Below are 6,399 nucleotides of genomic sequence, written 5' to 3'. Positions count from 1 at the left end.
TTTTAACCGTTTTGAAATTAATTCTGGCGCTTAAACGGTAACTGGGTGTATTTCTTCGAATTTGGGCCTTTCAAAACTGGCGGTGCCCCTGGAATATGGTCCATTCGGACGTGAAACTCCTTCACGTTCTGATACATTCGCTCGTTTATCTCCCTCATGAATCTCATGAGTTCGATTTTAAAAGGATCATTATTGTTGTAGTTACCGGACCCGCTACTAGTTCCCCCGGCTCCGTCGAACCCGACCTCACCCCTCGGGGTGTTATTATCAACTCTTTGAGCCGCATGATTTCCAGGAGCGCCGGGAGGAACTGGGCCTCTTCTGTTTGCGTTGTTGGAAGCCCCCGATAATGCCTGATTTAGATTCGTCATGACCTAGTTCTGCCTTGAAAGATGGCCCATGATGGCTTTTTGTTGCTCTCTCAATATCCTTTCCATTTTTGTAACTTGTTCGGTCCCCGCATCATTTGGAGTTAGTTCCCACACATGTCGGGGATATTGTCCGCCATGGACCGTAGTCGTCACGTCCCCCTCATTGCAGGTGTCATTGATTGAATCCTCATGTTGAGGCAGATTTTCATGTGCCTCAACGTTGTGTGCGATGTTGACATCGTTAGCTGCCATTTTCGATTTTTGCTAAGAACAAAGAATCAAAATAGTTAGTAATAGATTCAAGGATCAACTCAATTGCGCAAATGTCTAAGCCCCAACGGTGGGCGCCAAACGTTTTACCCATAAAATGGTACAATTGAATTTGTTACGTGGTTTATAGACAAACGAACTGATTTGATCAAAAATAGTAAATACGTTAGATTAAAAATAAGACTTAGCATTGAAACCAAATGAAATGGCAATTGGGGCTCCGGGAGCGATGCTTCCGAGGAACAAAATAAGAACAATATAAAACAGAAAGTAAATTTGTATTATTTAGCTTGAGAATAGAATGCAACATAAGTTTTGCTTAAGATTTTTTTCCTCCACAATGGTTGTTGAAGCTACTATTTATAGTTATACCTAGAAAACAAGATCCTAGGATCAAGCCCCTCTTAAATGACAATAAAGGGGGCATTGATGAGTATGTAACGGTATGCTATAAATGCAAATATTCTCTGAAAGTGCTGCTTATTTAATGCCAGAAAATATTCTTTATTAAGTGACTTTAGATGACAAACATTCGATTTGCTCACATTGATCGTGCTCCCTTCGGAGTTCATCCAATACCAAGGGTAGATGTTGCTTCCGGTAGTGACTGTTACTTGATTCGTCTTCCGCCTGTCTTCTGTTCCACTTCTCTCCCTATTATTCGATCATTTAGCTAGAGTTTGGCCATACATTCCCAAATTTATTTTGAAAAATCTTATTTGGTTGAAGTTTGGTTTGAAGATGAAAATGTGTTTGGACATCAGTTTTCAAAACATATTTCCCAAATTTATTTTGGAAAAATATGAAACATGACTTGTACCCACAAGTTCTAAAAACTATCACAAATACTCAACAGTACCATTATCAATAACATTCATTATATTATCGCAAGCCATAGTCCTGAACATAAATAAATTTGGTACAAAATTATCATTTTTATAATGAACTACATACACTATCATATGACCGAGAAGATGAAGCAGCATTGTTACAAAATAATAAATGGTGGGCTCTTTTATAAAATACAAAAATTTGGGGCAATTTTTAAAAAATATAATATTGATACTTTGGCCCAAAATCAACTATTGAGCTGGTTTTGGGATTTGAGGTTTTGCCAAAATGTAGACAAAATCTATGGTCAAACATGTGTTTGCCAAATAAAATTTAAATTTATTTTGACAAAATCTATAGCCAAACGGGTCCTTAATATAAGCCAATTTTACCCTATGCACATTTGCCATTTTCTCCTTTGGGGAGCATCTCAATTCTCATGTACCGTTTGGTCGCTAATTTGGGAATACCAGGTGCTGGTCCACATGGACCCCTACGGATCTCTAGAAGTTTTATTCTTATTATTATCCTTTATGTTGTCCCAAATTACACCCAATGTCACCCATTTTATAACCTGGTGCTTGTTTATTTTATTTTTGACCGGCTACTTTATTTGAAAAAAGAACTCTACTTTTATAAAATTACTTACAGAGTGATAGCTGCAACATGATTGTCTCATAAGCTAACTAATCGGGAAGTGTTAATCTTAAACTGCTTGCATTTTGCAAAATTGAGTTGTCTTGTTGTGGATTATTGGGTCTACCTTTACCAGCGAAATCGACGATTCAAATTTCACTTCTGATGGTTTTGTTTTCGGCACAAAGAATAGATATATATGTGAAAATCAGTAAAAATTTTAAAAAAAATATATTTTGAATTTATAATTTTAAAAATATAGCGGATTAATGATAAAAGACTAAATTAACACGTCAAATGTAAATTCAAAATACACTAATTCATAATAGTGCACCCATCTTGAAATCCTGTGCAGAAACCCACCTTGGTTCTTAAATACCTCTCTAATATTTCTATAGCAAAGACAGAGTCCTGAGTCCTTGACCTTACCAGTCCTTATTTATAACCACTTTCTATTTCACATTTTTTCAAACCTGTCTCCACTTCTCCAATCTTTTTTCTCCCTGCAAACCAAACAAGTAAAATAAAAAATGGACTCTGCACCAAAAAGAAGACGGCCCTGTTTTGTTGACAGAAACGATGGCCTTGCCTCTTTAACTGAAATGGAAACTGGTCTTTTAGCAAACCACCAGCACAATCACAACCCATTGATTTCACAAAGGATGAGTAGTTTGAAGAATCTTTCTTCCATTTCATCTCCAAGATTAGCCAGTAGGAGAAGGTTTTATGAAACTAGATATGAAGAACCACAACCCCATTTCTTGGAAGCTTGTTTTCATTGCAAGAAACAACTTGGCAGTAACAAAGACATCTTCATGTACTGGTTAGTTTTGTTGTTCATTCTTTTTCAAGTTTCTAATCAAATACACATATTTGTTACTTTTCTTTTCACACTTTTCATTATATTGATAAATTGTTTGTAGCGAGTAGGGGTGACAAAATGGTTAAAAGAACACAGTTAACCACCCATATTATCCACTAAAAAATGGGTTGGATAATGAACTTTTAAAAAACGGGTCAAATATGGATAAAAACCATATTATCCATTTAGAAAATGGATAACCAATGGGTAACCAATGGATAACTAATAGGTCTAACTTTTATATTTGTAAATCCTCAAATTGGGGTTCCTCAAGTTAGAGAGACTAAGAATTCTCCCAAAAGTGATCATATGCAAGAAGTAACTATATTATCCGTCGGTTAACCCGTTTTTTATTCTTATTAAATATGACTCAGGTCGGATAATTTATCCGTTTTTTTATTACATATTTTCGACCCGAACCATATCCGACCCGACCCGCCCGTTTGCCACTCCTAGTAGTGAGTGTGGATTAGTAAATTAGTGGTTAAGCTTTTATTACTATTTGGCCATCTAAAAGAGTGCAAGATTTTGATTATTCTCTAATGGTTTGATGCAGAGGAGACACTCCATTCTGTAGTGAAGAGTGCAGGCAAGAACAGATAGAAATGGATGAATCCAAGGAGAAAAAATTGAATCTTTCAGCATCTGACCGAAACCAAAATGTTGCTATTTTGGACTCAAAACACATAAATAGGTGGAAAAAAAAAAGGTAACAAAAATATATATAGCGCCAGAAATAGTGGCGCTATATATAAACGGTAACAGCACCGTTAAATATATAGCGCCACTATTTCTGGCGTTATACACTGTCAGAGTGATATAGCGCCACTATTTCTGGCGTTATACACTGACAGTGATATAGCGCCAGAAATAGTGGCGTTATATCCCTCCCCAAAAACTCTCCATCTTCTTCCCCCGTCTTCTTCCTCCATTATTCTAATCCCCCTCCCTAAAATTGGTCCCCTATGTCCCCACTAAAAAAAAAAAAAAATTGGGTCCCCGGCAATAAAACTTGAAAGACTAGGTCCACACCCGAGTAGAGCTTTCTGTATGTTGATTCACGGCTTTCGAGTCAAATTTTTCGATCTTAGTTTTGCTTTCCCGAAAATTCTAAATCGAGGTATTTCGATTTATTTTAAGTTGAAACTTTTATAATAATGCATATTATTTGATTTGTATGTGTTCTATTTCGGTTGGTGGTTTTATTTTCGAAATTAGCATCTTAAATTTATCCGGATTTAATTTTACTATTTTATATAAAAATATAAATTTGTCAAATAAATTTGTCTGTTAATATTCTCATTTATATATATGTGCTTTCATGCCGTTTTGTGTTTTATTTGCAATTAAATTTATTTGTTATTTATGTTTAGTTTAGATTATTTTTTAGCGTAGTAAAATCTAGACCTTTTTAGCGTAGTAAAACGTAGACCCTTTCATGTGTAGTATTTTAGCTTAGAATTCCTTTTGTTTTAGTATCTATTACTGGTATTTCGATCCTCAAAATATGGAGCCCGGAATCCATACGTAAGTAATTTGTACAATTAGGTTATTAAAAAATATAAATTTAAATTATAAGAAAATACATAATTATTAATGATAATTTTGTGCCACTGGGCCTCAAAATATCGAGCCCGGAACCCATACGTAAGTAATTTGTACAATTAAGTTATTAAAAAAATATGAATTTAAATTGTAAAAAAATACATAATTATTAATGATAATTTGGTGCCACTGGGCCTCAAAATATCGAGCCCGGAACCCATACGTAAGTAATTTGTACAATTAAGTTATTAAAAAATATGAATTTAAATTGTAAAAAAATACATAATTATTAATGATAATTTGGTGCCACTGGGCCTCAAAATATCGAGCCCGGAACCCATACGTAAGTAATTTGTACAATTAAGTTATTAAAAAATATGAATTTAAATTATAAGAAAATACATAATTATTAATGATAATTTGATGCCACTGGGCCTCAAAATATCGAGTCCGGAACCCATACGTAAGTAATTTGTACAATTAAGTTATTAAAAAATATGAATTTAAATTATAAAAAAATACATAATTATTAATGATAATTTCGTGCCACTGGGCCTCAAAATATCGAGCCCGGAACCCATACGTAAGTAATTTGTACAATTAAGTTATTAAAAAATATGAATTTAAATTATAAAAAAAATACATAATTATTAATGATAATTTGGTGCCACTGGGCCTCAAAATATCGAGCCCGGAACTCATACGCAAGTAATTTATACAATTAAGTTATTAAAAAATATGAATTTCAATTATAAAAAAAATACATAACTATTAATGATAATTTTGTACAATTAAGTTATTAAAAATTATGATTTTACAGTTGACGACATGGATGCGCCTATACATCCCGGCCCTCGGACGTCGGATCTATTAGCCCTACAGCCCCAGCATAGATCCGAGTATATCTGGGAGGGACAGTTGCTTACTACGACGTTTCGGGCCAGGAGAGTGGATCTACTATGGGAGTTTTTGAGTCCTCCCCGCGTTCTACATCCCCGCGTGGTCCATCACTTGGAGGAGATGGGATTTTATAGGATTATTAGGATTGGTCGGATACAGCTTGACTATGCTTTGATCACGGCCATGATTAAGCGATGGCGACCGGAGACGCACACTTTCCATCTTCCCATTGGCGAGGCCACCATCACACTCCAGGACGCAGAGATTTTATATGGCCTGTCCGCTGATGGCTTGCCTGTTTTACTCCCTACGACCATGAGATATTATCCGCGGGAGGCATATTGGGATATGCTGCACATGCTCACTGGTTTCATGTCGGAGGGCCAGGAGGTAGCGTCTGGGGTCAGTCGCATACAGTTAGTCCCCATTAGAGAACACCTGGTGCAGCTCCACGATACTATCACCGACGAGTCAGCGGAGGTGGATGTGCAGCGATACACGAGGCTGTTGCTGCTCCTTCTATTTGGGGGGGGTCTTGTTCCCGAACACTTCGGGGAACCTAGTGAGCCTCCGTTTTCTGCATCATATCACCCGGTTCGAGGATACAGCCAGCTACAGCTGGGGTGGTGCTGTCCTCTCATTTTTGTACAGGCAGATGTGTCGGGCTTCCATGGGCACACAGAGAGACATTTGTGGCTTCCTGCCGCTTCTACAGGTGACAACATATTCAACGAATATGTCCGTTAGTTACAATTCTACGTAGTTATAGTTTATCTGACACTATACATCAACTTTCTATGTTAGATTTGGGTCTATGAGCGATTTTTGCAGCTTCGGCCACCTCTACCACAGCTACCGGCTAATGTAGACATTCTGAATCTCCCTCTAGCTTGTAGGTGGGTTATGCGTCGTAGACTTGAACGAGAGTATGATGCCCATCATAATCTCCCCCGCATCAGGGATGTCTTGGATTTGCTGGAGGAC

The sequence above is a fragment of the Nicotiana attenuata genome, chromosome 6, assembly GCF_001879085.1.
Source record: "Nicotiana attenuata strain UT chromosome 6, NIATTr2, whole genome shotgun sequence".
Classification (NCBI taxonomy): domain Eukaryota; kingdom Viridiplantae; phylum Streptophyta; class Magnoliopsida; order Solanales; family Solanaceae; genus Nicotiana; species Nicotiana attenuata.
The sequence above is the reverse complement of the archived record's forward strand: the minus strand, read 5'-3'. Positions refer to the sequence as shown.